This window comes from Piliocolobus tephrosceles, unplaced genomic scaffold (assembly GCF_002776525.5).
Source record: "Piliocolobus tephrosceles isolate RC106 unplaced genomic scaffold, ASM277652v3 unscaffolded_77, whole genome shotgun sequence".
Classification (NCBI taxonomy): domain Eukaryota; kingdom Metazoa; phylum Chordata; class Mammalia; order Primates; family Cercopithecidae; genus Piliocolobus; species Piliocolobus tephrosceles.
Genome location: NW_022335051.1, coordinates 370,713 through 386,640, shown reverse-complemented (window position 1 = coordinate 386,640; position 15,928 = coordinate 370,713). Strand labels below are relative to the sequence as shown.

General features: G+C 48.2%; 1 non-coding gene across 1 annotated transcript; it reads left to right on the top strand.

Annotated features, from left to right (window-relative positions):
• The first annotated feature begins 14,924 nt into the window (after positions 1–14,924).
• Positions 14,925–15,028, top strand: LOC113219671. Its single transcript, XR_003306630.1, has one exon. It is a non-coding gene; the product is annotated as a U6 spliceosomal RNA (small nuclear RNA).
• The last annotated feature ends 900 nt before the right edge of the window (positions 15,029–15,928 follow it).

The following is a 15,928-nucleotide window of genomic DNA, read 5'->3' as shown; positions in this document are numbered from 1 at the left end:
CTGTCACCCAGGCTGGAGTGCAGTGGCACGATCTCAGCTCACTGCAAGCTCTGCCTCCCTTGTTCACGCCATTCTCCTGCCTCAGCCTCCTGAGTACCTGGGCCTGCAGATGCCCACCACCACGCCCAGCTAATTTTTTGCATTTTTAGTACAGACAGGGTTTCACCATGTTAGCCAGGATGATCTCCATCTCCTGACCTCGTGATCCGCCCTCCTCGGCCTCCCAAAGTACTGGGATTACAGGCGTGAGCCACCACACCTGGCCATGTACCTTATTTTCTCCATTTGCAAAGTGAGGAAAACAGGACCAAACTTGCAGGGTTGCTGTGAGGCAGCGCTTGCCAGCCTGACACGTGGTAGGCAGTCATTAGATCAGGGTCTTCCTCCCGCTTTCCCAGTGCCCCCGCCTAAGCTCCCTCCCTTCTGGAGCCTTGGGACACACACACCCCTGTAATCACAAGTAGCAACCGCTACTACCCTGATCCACCTCTGTCCTCCCCCAGGTTACCCTGTCCTCTATCCCCCCACAGAGAATAGTGACAGACATAGAATAGATGCTCCAAAGATATGAAAAGAATGAATGAATGAATGAATGAAGCAGCCACTGCAGTCTCCCCTGGGGCGTGTTCTCCAGTAGACACCAGCCTCCTTTTTTTTTTTTTTTTTTGTTTCTGAGAGACAGAGTCTTACTCTGTCACCCAGACTGGAGTGCAGTGGTGTGATCTCGGCTCACTGCAACCTCTGCCTCTGCCTCCTGGATTCAAGTGATTCCCCTGTCTCAGCCTCCCAAGTAGCTGGGATTACAGGCAACCAACACCACATCCAGCTAACTTTTGTATTTTTAGTAGAGATAGAGTTTCACCATGTTGGCCAGGATGGTCTCAATTTCCTGACCTTGCGATCTGCCTGCCTTGGCTTCCCAAAGTGCTGGGATTATAGGTATGAGCCACCGCGCCCGACTTGAATTTTTGTATTTTTAGTAAGAGATAGGGGTTTCACCATTTTGGCCAGGCTGGTCTTGAACTCCTGACCTCAGGCGATCCGCCTGACTCGGCCTCCCAAATTGCTGGCATTATAGGCATGAGCCACTGCATCTGGCCTGCCACCAGCCACTTGATAGGCAGGCCAGACAGAGCACCTGTGAACATACAGGTGCCAGGACATCCTTTCAAGGCAAGGACAAGGAACAGAAAAATTGACACTGGACTTTACCAGAGAACAAAGAGGAAGGAGGAGGGAAGATGAAGAAAATGTATAGCCCTGTGGGAAAAGGAAACTTCGAGAACTGCTGGGCCTGGATTCTTGTGCATGGATTAGGGCACCCCTGCAAGTCACCCCAAGGATCACACCCATGCGACTGTGTCATCCGAGCAAACCCCTCCAAAGGGTGTCTGCATTCCCCACAGCCATTGCTGGTTCTAAGAGAACAAGTTTCAAAAAAGGCTTTAAAAATGTTTTTATTGATTTATTTGTTATTTTTGGTAGAGATGGGGTCTCACTATGTTGCCCAGGCTTGTCTTGAACTCCTGGCCTCAAGTTATTCCCTTCCCCAATCCCACCTCATCCTCCCATAGTGCTGGGATTACAGGTGTGAGCCACTATGCTCAGCCCGAAATCACTTTCTAAATTTGCCCCTTTCATCATGTTTCCTCTTGTGAACATTTTATATCACGTGTATCCCGAGGCCCCCTTGACAGCCCTCCTCAGGCCTCCTGTGTTATATGTGATCGGAGCACCCCCAGAGTTTCATCATCTGTGACGAGCACCCACCGTCTCTCCAGTCAGAACCATTGACTGATGAATAAGGGCTGATTTCTTCTCAAATGATCACCACCCCCAATTCATTACATTGCAAAGACTGAGCTCAGAATGGCTTATCTGATGCTTGGTGCGGTTATGCTTTTTTGGAACACTGTTCATTGAGGACACAAGTTCTCTCCCTTGTGATGTTCTCAGGTGCAAGCTGTGATGGGGGTTTCACGCACTTCTGTGCTGTGTCCTCCCCTGTGATTTTTGCATCTCTGATAACAGCTCGCCTCCATCTGAGGATTTTCCTCCACTGGTGCCATTGATTGGGAGTCTCTCTAGTATGAATTATGAGATGAATGGAAATTTTCCCTTATTCATAATATTCAAAGCTTTCCTCTGCCCTGTGAGTTCTTTGATATTCTACTGGAAATCCTGCCCAAGTGTTTTGCCATGTGTATCAGACCAGTAGAGTTTAGGCTTAGAGTCTGCAATTTTCCCAAAGGGTACCTTTTTTTTTTTTTAAGAGATGGGGTCTTGCTCTGTTGCCCAGGCTGGAATACAGTGGCATGATTATAGCTCACTGCAGCCTTGACTTCCTGAGCTCAAGTGATCCTCCCACCTCAGCTTTCTGAGTAGCTGGGACTACAGGCACACACCACCGTACCTGGCTGGTTTTTAAATTTTTTATAGAGATGAGGTCTCACTGTGTTGCCCCGGCTGGTCTCGAACACCCAGGCTCAAGCGATCCTTCTATCTCGGCCTCCCAAAGTACTGGGAGTATAGGCATGAGCCACCATGCTCAGCCCAAACTTTATTCTGAGTGCCATGGTCATTGCTGATGGTCAGCACCCTCTGGAATGCAGCGGGGTGCCCACCCCCACCACTCTGCATTCTGCCCATCCTTTAAGCCTGGCCCAAAGCCCACCTGTTCCCTGAAGCCTCCTGGGATGCTGTGAGCCTGAAGCCCTGCTCCCTTGCTTCCCTTAATGATAATTCACTGCCTGCAAAAACCGTTTAACACTCATGCCACGCTTAGCCCTTCATTAACTTTTGATGACTTTTTCTTTCTGAGCAGACTGAAAGATATTTGAAGAGGGGCCGCCTCTTGTCCTCTGGATGTGCCAAGACTCCTCTGAACCCCGAGACACTCAGGGTGGCTTGGTGGACTGTGTGGACAAGCAGACTGCTTATAACTCTGATGATGTCGTCTAGGCAGACGGGTTTGTGGTTCAGGGCGTTACCCTTTCACTGAAGACATAGCCCGCCTTCTTCAGGGTGATTGTCCCTTGAAGGTCACACAGGGAGGAAGGTGATCTTATACTTACTGCCACCTCTTCCTCCCCTCCCAACCTCCAGCTGCAGGCAGGCCAGCGGCATTAGCTGAGGTGGCCGATGCGTCGTCTCTGCAGTCTCAGCTCTGCCTGAGAGGTGTTGCTAGTTGCCCTGCATTGCACTAGCCCTGGGAGTGATTTTGGGGATGGGCAGGCAAGGAACAAGCAAGAAATCAGTGTTGCTGGTCAGGCGCAGTGGTAGCTCACACCTATAATCCCAGCACTTTGGGAGGCCAAGTTCTGCAGATCAGCAGAGGTCAAGGGTTCAAGACCAGCCTGCCAGCATGGTGAAACCCCATCTCCAGTAAAAATACAAAAAATAGCCAGGCATGGTGGCGCACACCTGTAGTCCCAGCTACTCAGAAGACTGAAGCACTAGAATCACTTGGACCCAGGAGGCGGAGGTTGCAGTAAGCCGAGGACATTCAACTGCACTCCAGCCTGGGCGACAGAGAAAGACTGTCTCAAAAAAAAAAAAAAAAAATAGAAGTCACCGTTACTGTGGAGCTGTGCATTCACAGTCCTAGTTAAGTATGACCAGCTCAGGGACCACCCTCGATGTGAACTTGGGGCTCTCTGAAGGGAAGGCTATGCCTTAGGCCTGTCTCTGTGTCCACAGTGCCCAGCTTAGCATCTGGCTCATAGTAGGTATGCAGTCAGTATCTGCTGAAGGAACATTGCACTCTGGTTCCCAGGCAGCCAAGGAGTTCGTGGCGGTAGCAAGGAGAACAGACCTTAAGGACTGTACTGAAATGTCCCACCTGGGTCTGCTCCTGCCCCTGGGGAGGACATCGTCCCATTGGTCTATGGCTAAGTTCTGGGTCTCCAGGACACAGGACCGAAAAGGCCCCAGGCCTTTTGTTGGTGGTGAAATGTCAATCTCCCCTGAAGAAAAGGGAATAAATTTTGTGTACAAGTCCAGAGCTGTTTTTTTTTTGTTGTTGTTGTTCTGTTTTGTTGGTTTTTTTGTTTTGTTCTGTTGTTTTTTTGCAAGATGGAGTCTTGCTGTGTTTCCCAGGCTGTAGTGCAGTGGCGCAATCTCAGCTCACTGCAACCTCCACCCCCCAGTTCAAGCAATTCTCCTGACTCAGCCTCCCGAGTAAGCTGGGATTACAGGCGAGTGCCACCACACCCAGCTAATTTTTGTATTTTTAGTATAGACAGGGTTTCATCACGTTGGCCAGGCTGGTCTCAAACTCCTGACCCTACCTGCCTCAGCCTCCCAAAGTGCTGGGGTTACAGGTGTGAGCCACCGGCCAAGTCCAGAGTTTTATATAGCCTTGGAGCTCTCTTCTAACTTTAAAAGCTACAAGCTGGGCACGGTGGCTCATGCCTGTAATCCCAGCACTTTGGGAGGCCGAGGCAGGTGGATCACCTGAAGTCAGGAGTTGGACACCAGCCTGGCCAACATGGTGAAACCCCATCTCTACTAAAAATACAAAAATTAGCTGGGTGTGCCATTACATGCCTGTAATCCTAGCTACTCGGGAAGCTAAGGCAGGAGAATTGCTTGAACCTGGGAGATGGAGGTTGCAGTGAGCCGAGATAATGCCACTGTGCTCCAGCCTTGGGTGACAGAGGAAGACTCCGTCTCAAAAAAAAAAAACGGCTGGGCACGGTGGCTCACGCCTGTAATGCCAGCACTTTGGGAGGCCGAGGCGGGTGGATCATGAGGTCAGCAGTTCGAGACCAGCCTGGCCAACATGGTGAAACCTCATCTCTACTGAAAATACAAAAATTAGCTGGGCGTGGTGGTGGACACCTGTAATCCCAGCTACACGGGAGGCTGAAGCAAGAGAATCACTTGAACCCAGGAGGCAGAGGTTGCAGTCAACCCAGACCATGCCATTGCACTCCAGCCCGGGCAACAGAGCAAGACTCCGTCTCAAAACAAACAAACAAAAAACCTAGTAAGTTCAGTATGTTCTTGGTATCTTGGTACAAATAGTAAGAACTAGTTCTTAGTGTTGGCACTGCCTATGAGAACTGCATTTCCCAGAAAGCCAAGTCTTCCACACTGCTGAACTTTGACTTGGTGAACATGTCAGCAGGTCATTGAGCATTCAGGAGAGAAGGAAAGGGAGTTCCCTGGCCAGCTGCCTCTGCATCTGCTTACCAGAAACCCATGTATTTACCCAGTTCTCTCCAGGCCAGAGGAGACAGCCAGTTGCTGGCTTCATTGCTCCAGTCCTGGAATTGTATAGCTAGAATGCCATTTACAGTGAGCCTCCAGAATATCCTCGGCCGGGTGCAGTGGCTCACACCTGCAATCCCAGCACTTTGGGAGGCCAATGCGGGCAGATTGCTTGAGCCCAGGAATTTGAGACCAGCCTGGGAAACATGGTGAAATCTGGTCTCTAATGAAAACAAAACTAAGCCGGGCATAGTGGTGTGTGCCTGTAATTCCAGCTACTTGGGAGGCTGAGGCAGGGGAATTGCTTGAAACCAGAAAGCAGAGGTTGCATTGAACCAAGATCATATCACTGCACTCCAGTCTGAGCAACAGAGCGAGACTTGATCTCAAAAATAAAGAATACCCTTTCAAATCCCTCCTCTGATGATGATCCCCAAGCCAAACTGGATAAGAAATTACAAAAACAGGTGGAGGTGGAGGAGATTGAAATTAACAACCAGGCTGAGCATGGTGGCTCATAACTGTAATCCCAGCACTTTGGGAGGCCAAGGCAGGAGGATCACTTAAGTCCAGAAGTTCCAGACCAGCCTGGGCAACATAGCAAGACCCTGTCTCTGTAAATGATAATTTTAAAAAATTAGCCAGGTGTAGTGGAGCATGCCTGTAATCCCACCTACTCAGGAGGCTGAGGCAGGAGGATTGCTTGAGCCCAGGAGGTCGAGGTGGCAGTGATACCACTGCACTCCAGCCTGGGTGACAGAGCAAGACGCTGTAAGAAAAGAAAAGGAAAGAGAGAGAGAGAGAGACAGAGAGAAAGAAAGAGGAAGGAAGGAAGGAAGGAAGGAAGGAAGGAAGGAAGGAAGGAAGGAAGGAAGGAAAGGAGGAAGGGAGGGGGGGGGGGGGGGGGGGAGGGAAGGAAGGGGAAAGAAAGAAAGAAAAAAGGAAGGAAGGAAAGGAAAGGAAGAAGGAAGAAAAGGGAGAAGGAAGGAAACGAGGAAGGAGAGGAGCGGAGGGGAGGGGAGGGGAGGAAAGACCAGGTGAAGGCTATTGGGGAAGCAAAGGACTGGAGGGAAAGATCACCCTAAACTAGGCACCCCCATGGGGGTGGCAGAGACTGTTTTAAAGAGAATGAGAGGGCCAGGCACAGTGGCTTACACCTGTAATCCCAGCACTTTGGGAGGTCAAGGCAGGTCGATCACTTGAGGTCAGGAGTTCGAGACCAGTCTGGCTAAAATGGTAAAACCCTGTCCCTACCAAAAATACAAAAATTAGCCAGGTGTGTGGCACAGGCCTGTAATTCTAGCTACTCAGGAGGCTAAGGCAGGAGAATTACTTGAACCCGGGAGGTGGAGGTTGCAGTGAGCCGTGATCAAGCCATTGCACTCCAGCCTGGGTGTCAAGAGCTAGACCCCGTCTCAAAATAGATAAGGAGAATGAGAGGCTTCTATGAAATTGCTCAAAAAACTGGATCTAGATGGAGAGCTGTAAAGACACCCCTACCCCATCCCCACTCCCCACTATGGAGGGTACCAGATCCCTGTCCAGAAGAGTCAAGCCAGCGCCCTGAAGCCCTAACTGGGTCTCTCACTGGGCCTTTGGCCCTCACTTGCCAAGTGCATAAGTGACTCACAATCACAGTCACCGTCATGTGTCCAGGGCCAGTGGTGCCAATTGTTTCCCATGCAGTATCTCATTTAGTCCTCCCAGCAACCCTTTGAAAGAGATGTGTTTCTATCCTCTTGTTACAAATGAAAGAAAAAAAAAAGACTTAAAAAGGCTAAATAACTTGCCCAAGGTCATGCAGCTAGTAAGTAGAAGAGCAGGGGTTCAAATCCAGCTCTGCCCATCACCCATGCTTCTAAAAGTTCTAATTTTTCCATTGAGGAATTTTTAAATTCCATTTGCTGGAAGAACCAGCCATTTTCTGTCTGTCACAGGGCCATCTTGAAATAGTCCTGCCTCCACAGTCCCTTCTTCTGCCTGTCAAAGCCACGAAAACTTTCCCAAGATCCTAAGACCAGTAGGCAAGAAGCACTTCCAATCCCTGTTAAAGCCTTGTTCATGAGAGAACTCAAGGTTTCTTCCCGCAGCCACTGGAGTTTCTGCTGTGGGAACTAGGGGACATTCTTGAGCCATGGAAGCCTTGAGGCCGTTGGGACTCAGGAATCTGTGATGATGCCCTCAGTTCCGCGAGTCTTGGATTCCAGTTTATTTCTGCTCCACTATGTCTGAGGCCTCCTCTCCTCACAGCAGCTATTGGGGCTGAAATGTCCAAAGTGGCTTTTGCAGTCACATGACTGATGCCTCATGTTCTTCCATGTGGTCTCTCTCCCTGACAGAGCAGTCTTGTCATCTTGTACAGTTGTTGGGCTCTGAGAACTCTCTATGGATGCTGTACACCATTGTGCCATTAACTCTATGGCAACCCTCTACGGATGCTCTTCGCCATTGTGCTGTTACTCTGTGGCAACTCTCTATGGATGGTCTACGCCATTGCGCCATCACCTGTGCTACCCCCGGCCCCTCTATGGAAACTGCTGCCCAGGCAGCTGTGTCACACCAGCCTCTCTGCCACCCCCAAGCCCCCAAATATACAGTTCACTGGACCAGGATCCCATATAGGCTGGCCAATGATTTTGAAGTCATCTGGCTCAAAAATGGAGGGAAAGCCAGCCAGGCCAGTCAGATGGCCCTTTTTGGAAGTTGGAGCAGAGAAACCAGACAGTAGAATCAGTGAGCCACAAGATGTCCTGAAGGCAAGTAGGGCCTGGTTGGAACAGTGTGCTGGCCAAAATTACACTGGAGAAGAAACTTGGTGATTGAAGCAAAACCAAAATGAGCTATGCCGTGGAGAAAATCTCCTTGTTGTAGAGGAAAAATGAGCTTGGTTTTGGCAAGAAGATAAAGGAGGAGAGGGCGAGAACAGAGCTGGGACTCCACAAAGGGCCGAGAGAGGCCAGCCCAGGGCTGCCTCCTGCCGTGGGTGCCATTGCAGCCAGTTTGCCACTCGTTCCCTCGGCTGTCAGTTGGCCTAGAAGTGGGCGGGTGACTTAGCTGTGCTGGTAAAATGTATGGGGATTTCCAGCCCATGCAGCACGTTGTCCCATTTGCCAGGTACAGTGGCTCACGCCTGTAATCCCAGCACTTTTGGAGGATGAGGCAGGTGGATCACAAGGTCAGGAGCTCAAGGCCAGCCTGGCCAAGATGGTAAAACCCCGTCTCTACTAAAAATACAAAAATTGGGGGCTGGGCACAATGGCTCACACCTGTAATCCCAGCACTTTGGGAGGCCAAGGTGGATGGATCACCTGAGGTAGAGATCAGATCAGTCTGGCTAACATGGTGAAACCCCATCTCTACTAAAAATACAAAATTAGCTGGGCATGGTAGCACACGCCTGTAATCCCAGCTACTCGGGAGGATGAGACAGGAAAATCACTTGAATCCGGGAGGTGGAGGTTGCAGTCAGCCGGGCAATAGAGTAAGACTCTTACCTCCAAAAAAAAAAAAAAAAAAAAAAAAAGTAGTTGGGTGCAGTGGCAGGTGCCTATAATCCCAGCTACTCTGGAGGCTGTGGCAGGAGAATCACTTGAATCCAGGCAGCAGAGGTTACAGTGAGCCAAGATCATGCCACTGCACTCCAGCCTGGGCGATAGAGTGAGACTCCATCTCAGAAAAAAAAAAAAAGCATGGGGAGTTGGCTGGGACCATCTTGAGACCATGAGGCAACAAGATCAAGGGGAAAAGCCCACATACTGAGGATGGCAGAGCCTATGTCCTCCATGACAGCACTGAGCCACCATACCTATCCTGGAATCCCCACTTCCAGTTTTACTGATCTGTAAGTCACTGTCTTTATTTTCTAGGCAGATTTCTGCTACTCGCAGCCTAAAGCATTCCTCACCGCTTCTCAGAACCCCATGACTCTTGCTATAACTCCCAATGGAAAATCAACCTAAGTTTAGACATTAGAAATCAAATTATTGCTCATATGGAGGGAATAAGAATCAGGATTGGTCCTAGCCTACAGAGGAATCCCAGCTCTGAGTCCTAGCCCCAAAGCCTAGGGGATATGGACAAGGAAAGAAAGAGATATTCACGAAAGTTCCAGAAATCTTTTTTTTTTTTTTTTTTTTTGAGACAGAGTCTTGCTCTGTCACCAGACTGGAGTGCAGTGGCATGATCTCGGCTCACTGCAACCTCTGACTCCCTGGTTCAAGTGATTCTCCTGCCTCAGCCTCCCGAGTAGCAGGGATTACAGGTAAGCACCATCATGCCCAGCAAATTTTTTCATATTTTTGTATTTTTACTAGAAATGGGGTTTCACCATATTGGCCAGGATGGTCTGGATCTCCTGACCTCATGATACACTGACCTCAGCCTCCCAAAGTGCTGGGATAACAGGTGTGGGCTACCATGCCCGGCCTTAGACATCTTCTAAAACAGGGCTCAATAGTGAATTGTAGCAATTCAGTGGGGCTTTAATGCCTGAGATTTGGAGCAGGTGCAAGGGAACTAACTGGAAGAAGTTGATGGCGGCCAGAACTAAACTGGCCTAGTGGGAAACTAGGCCTTTTGGTTACTGTCCAGCCATCAACTTTAGTGCCATTTTAGATTCTCAGGAATAAGGTGTCCTCAGTTGCCATTCTCTGTGTGCATAGCCACCATCCCCCACCCCCACCCCCTCTGCAACTTTGTTCATTCCTCATCTCTCCCACCTCTCCTCTTTTTTCCTACATTTTCTTTCTGGCTTCTCTTTTTTTTTTTTCCTTGAGATGGAGTCTCACTCTGTCACCCAGGCTGGAGTGCAGTGGTGCAATCTTGGCTCACTGCAACCTCCACCTCCTGGGTTCAAGTGATTTTCCTGCCTCAGCCTCCCGAGTAGCTGGGACTACAGGTGCCCGCCACCACACCCAGCTAATATTTTGTATTTTTAGTAGAGACTGGGTTTCACCATATTCGTCAGGCTGGTCTTGAACTCCTGACCTCATGATCCACCCACCTCGGCCTCCCAAAGTGCTGAGATTACAGGCATGAGCCACTGTGCCTCTTTCTGGCTTCTCTAAGCAAAGCCGGAAATCTACAATACCTAACTCACTTCCATTAAGAACTCAATGGGCCAGGTGTGATGGCTCACGCCTGTAATCCCAGCACTTTGGGAGACTGAGGCCGGTAGGTCACGAGGTCAGGAGTTTGAGACCAGCTGGCCAACATACTGAAACCTTGTCTCAACTAAAATACAAAAATTAGCCTGGCGTGGTGACAAATGCCTGTAGTCCCAGGTACTTAGGAGGCTGAGGCAGAATTGCTTGAACCCAGGAGGCAGAGGTTGTGGTGAGCCGAGATTGTGCCACTGCACTCCAGCCTGGGCAATAGAGTGAGACTCCATCTCGGGGGTAAAAAAAAAAAATCAATGAGAGAGTTACTGTAGGAAGAGACAAGGATGTATTTTGGAAGACTTAGAATGCTGGTTGAAGGCCAAGGAATGAGGTTGGTAGGAGAGAAGCAATCAGTTGATGAAGACTAAAGAAAGCTTTCTTCTGGTCTTTCATCAAACAACATGGTGTGTGTGTGTGTGTGTGTGTGTGTGTGTGTGTGTTGCTTCAACACAAGAAATATGCTTGATTCTTCCCTTATGGAATGAGAAGCTGAACCCAAGAGCTCTAGCCCGTCCTCTTTAAATCTCCATTTTTGAAAATATGAAACAAAGAGAAACTGGCATCCTCCTAATGTATCTTAGAAATACACATTATTTCATTTTACTCAGACTTGGAGAAAGACCATCCCCAGCCCCATTTTCCCATCTCCAAACAATCTTCAGCATTTGTGGAGATGTGGCCCTGGAAATTCATCAGATATATGGGACCCACCCATGGTGTGTTGTGATATTAGAATTTGCAACTGCCAGATTCTGGCACCAAACCCAGCACCTCTCAATGCTGTCCTTCTGCACCCCACATATTGTATGATGTTTTGAAGGGCAAAGCCAGTGCAACACTGATTTTTGCCTGTTGCTTCATTCCCTCAACAGAGACGTAAGGAATGAAAGCTTCGATTGGGGTGAAAGAAGCAAAAAAGTTTAAACCCCTACTGTAATGGGATTAATGCTTTAACGTGAATTTTTTTTTTTTTTTTTTTTTTTGAGATGGAGTCTCACTCTGTGGCCCAGGTTGGAGTGTAGCAGCGTGATCTCGGCTAACTGCAACCTCCGCCTCCTGGGTTCAAGTGATTCTCCTGCCTCAGCCTCCCAAGTAGCTGGGACTACAGGTGCCCACCACCATGCCCAGCTAATTTTTGTATTTTTCGTAGAGATGGGGTTTCACCATATGGGCCAGGCTGGTATTGAACTCCTGACCTTATGATCCACCCGCCTTGGCCTCCCAAAGTGCTGGGATTACAGGTGTTAGCCATGGTGCCAGGCACTTAATGTGAATCTTAATAAACCCTGAATTCCTCCAGCAAGTTTCCCTATATATCACTGAAGATTCTTTGAAATCCAATAAGGAAAAATATTGGAAGACTTTTTCCCCTTCTTTGTCATCAAGGTTTTTCTCCGGGATGAATAGTGCCTGAAAGTTCTTCCACGATTTGTCCAAGCTCATTCCTTTTTTTATGTGAATTCTCCAATGATGAGAAAGCTAAGCTTGTCCCCAAGTGATTTTCCACACTAATTATACTCCTAAGACTTCTCTCCAGTGTGGATGATCTCACATTCTGTATTCTCCATGCTTCCCCAAGTTTTCCATCTTCATTACATGTGACCATTTTAAGTCCCACCTGAATTAGCTGATACTGTGGTTTTTCCTCCTCCATTATACTCACAAGGCCCCTCTCTGCTTACAAAATCCCAGATGTCTGATTAGATCTGGGCACCATCTCAAAGCATTTTTACATCCATTACACACAGTTTTCCTCCTTTGTGAATTCTCTGATGTTGAATGAGCTGTACTTTCCTGAAAGCTCTTGCACATTTCTGCATTGATAGAGTCTTTGTTGCATGTCAATTAGCTGATGCTGCATTGGAATGTTGATGATGCCTCCCCATCCCCAGGGATTCTCTCCAAAATCAACGTTACAGTGTTCAATAGCATGGGAGTCCCAGGGAAAACTGTCTATATAAATGACAGATGTTCTCTATGATACAAACACTAATATTGAATAAATTCTGAATTCTGTTGCACAACTTGGCCGTATCTTATTTGGAGTTTCTCTCACTTCTAAAACATGTAAATGGAATAATGGATTTTTTCTGTATTCATGGCACTCAATAGGATGGGGTCCTTAAAACGGTTCTCTACAATGTCCCCATATTTGCAGTGGTCGAAGGGGTTCTTCCTGACTGCCACACAAACAAATCCACTGACGACCATGGCATTAAACAGTTTCATTGATAAACCCTGAATTCCTCCAGCAAGTTTCCCTATATATCACTGAGGATTCTCTGAAATCCGATAAGGAAAAAAATTGGAAGACTTTTTCCCCTTCTTTGTCATCAAGGTTTTCCTCTGGGATGAATTAGCCTGATTAGTGCCTGAAAGTTCTCCCACAAGAAGTATTTTTTCTTTTTCTTTTGAGATGGAGTTTTGCTCTTGTTGCCCAGGCTGGAGTACAATGGTGCGATCTCGGTTCATCACAACATCCGCCTCCCGGGTTCAAGTGATTATCCTGCCTCAGCCTCCCTAGTAGCTGGGGTATAGGCACCTGCCACCATGCCTGGCTAATTTTTGCATTTTTAATAGAGACAGGGTTACACTATGTTGGCCAGGCTGGTCTTGAACTCGTGACCTCAGGTGATCTGCCCGCCTTGGCCCCAAAAACTGCTGGGATTACAGGTGTGAGCCACCATGCCCAGCCTACTCTGATTTTTCAAAATTCTTGTGGTAAAAACAAGATAGATATGTTGGAGTTAGTAGTCACTTAGAGATTGAAAAATGTCTTCAAGAGGGGTTAAGTGTTGTCAGATGTATCTGCGTGGCCAAGAACTTAGATACAATGAAAAAGGATGAAAGTTAATTCATGTCACGTAAATCACAAAAGGTTGTGTTCACAATGATGTTGGGGATCTCACGAAGGTTCCTTAATATAGACAACATTTTAACAATAGCCATATTTTAAGCAGTCCTCTTTTCTCTCCACAATGTATTCCTGGAACTGCTTTGTTAAAAAGTCACATTTTCTTTGAATAATTACTCATATCCTGAAGCAGCGTCAAACAAATTCTAATTCTAATAAATACATCATAAAAATAAAAAAATAGCCAGGTGCGGTGGCTCACGCCTATAATCCCAGCACTTTGGGAGGCCGAGGCATGTGAATCACCTGATGTCAGGAGTTCAAGACCAGCCTGGCCAACATGGTGAAACCTTGTCTCTACTAAAAATACAAAAACTGGCCAGGCGCGGTGGCTCACACTTGTAATCCCAGCACTTTGGGAGGCCAAGGAGGGCGGATCACGAGGTCAGGAGATCGAGACCACATCTCTACTAAAAATACAAAAAATTAGCCGGGCGCGGTGGCGGGCACCTGTAGTCCCAGCTACTCAGGAGGCTGAGGCAGGAGAATGGCGTGAACCCAGGAGGCGGAGCTTGCAGTGAGCCAAGGTCCAGATCGTGCCACTGCACTCCAGCCTGGGCTACAGAGCAAGACTCTGTCTCAAAAAAAACAAACAAACAAACAAACAAAAAACTATCCAGGCAAGATGGTGCTTGCCTGTAATCCCAGCTACTGGGGGAGCTGAGGCAGGAGAATCATTTGAAACCAGAAGGCGGAGGTTGCAGTGAGCCGAGATCATGCCACTGTATTCTAGCCAAAACAGAAACACGCCAAGTAATCCCACTGATTTTTTTTTTTTTTTTTTTTTTTGAGATGCAGTCTTGCTCTGTCATTTCAGCTGGAGTGCAGTGGCATGATCTCAGCTCACTGCAACCTCCGCTTCCCAGGTTCAAGGGATTCTCCTGCCTCAACCTTCCGAGTAGCTGGAATTATAGGTACTCACCACCAAGTCTGACTCATTTTTGTATTTTTAGTAGAGATGGGGTTTCACCATGTTGGCCAGGCTGGTCTAAAACTCCTGACCTCAGGTGATCCACCCACCTCTGCCTCCCAAAGTGCTGGGATTACAGACATGAGCCACTGCGCCCAGCCTCAATTTGGTACTTTTTTTTTTGAGACAGAGCTTTGCTTTCCTTGCCCAAGCTGGAGTGCAACGGCATGATCTTGGCTCACTACAACCTCCACCTCCCGGGTTAAAACAATTATCCTGCCTCAGCCTCCCGAGTAGCTGGGATTACAGGCATGTGCCACCATGCCTGGCTAATTTTGTATTTTTAGTAGAGACAGGGTTTTGCCATGTTGGCCAGGTTGGTCTCGAACTACTGACCTCAAATGATCCACCCACCTCAGCCTCCCGAAGTGCTGGGATTGCAGGCATGAGCCACTGCGACCGGCCCGTTTGAGTGCTTTCTATCAATCCACCTTTGTCTCCTGACTCTTCCTCCTCTTCATATTGTTATTGAGTCCATCTAGTGAGTTTTAAATTTTTGTTATAAAATTTTTGTTTCAGAATTTCCATTTGAGGGTTGGTGCTATGGCTCATGCCTATAATCCCAGCACTCTGGGAGGCCAAGGCAGTCAAGTGACTTCAATTCAGGAGTTTGCGACCAGCCTGGGTGACATGACAACACCCTGTCTCTACAAAAAATACAAAAATTGTGCTCGCTTCAGCAGCACATATACTAAAATTGGAACAATACAGAGATTAACATGGCCCCTGTGCAAGGATGACACGCAAGTTCATGATGTGTTCCCTATTCCTGCTACAGTCCACTGCCCGTCACCTCGCTTTGCTTCCCTTCCCCGGATCCTGCCATAACGTCACAGGCCTGTGACATCATAGCCTTCCCATGTCCATCTCGCATTGCACCACTAAGGTTGGCAATTGGAAAACAATCTGCCCATCCCCACTCAGGCATGGCAGCTTGCCACCTACCGCTGTAGCCCTCGTGAAACAATAAATAAATAAATAAAAAATACAAAAATTAGCCAGGCATGGTGGTACATGCCTTTAGTCCCAGCTACTAGGGAGGCTGAGGTGGGGGGATCACTCGAGTCTGGGAGGCAGAGGCTGCAGTGAGCTGAGATCATGTCACTGCACACCAGCCTGGGCAACAGAGTGAGACTCTTGTCTTAAAAAAAAGACGGCCAGGCACAGGGGCTCATGCCTGTAATCCCATCTACTTAGGAGGCTGAGGCAGGGGAATCGCTTGAACCTGGGAAGGGGAGGTTGCAGTTAGCCGAGATCATGCCAGGGCACTCCAGCCTGGGCAACAAGAGTGAAACTCCGTCTCAAAGCCTCAAAACAAAACAAAATAAAACAACAAACAAGGCCAAGTGTAGTGGGTCATGCCTGTAATCCTGGCATTTTGGGAGTCCGAGGCAGGCAGATCATGAGGTCAGGAGATCGAGACCATCCTGGCTAACACGGTGAAACCCTGTCTCTACTAAAAATGCAAAAAATTTAGCCGGGCGTGGTGGTGGGTGCCTGTAGTCCCAGCTACTCAGGAGGCTGAGGCAGGAGACTCACTTGAATCCGAGAGGTGGAGGTTGCAAGTGAGCCAAAATCAGGTAACTGCACTCCAGCCTGGGTGACAAGAGCAAGACTCTATCTCAAAGAAAAGAAAAGAAAAGAAAAGAAAAGAAAAGAAAAGAAAAGAAA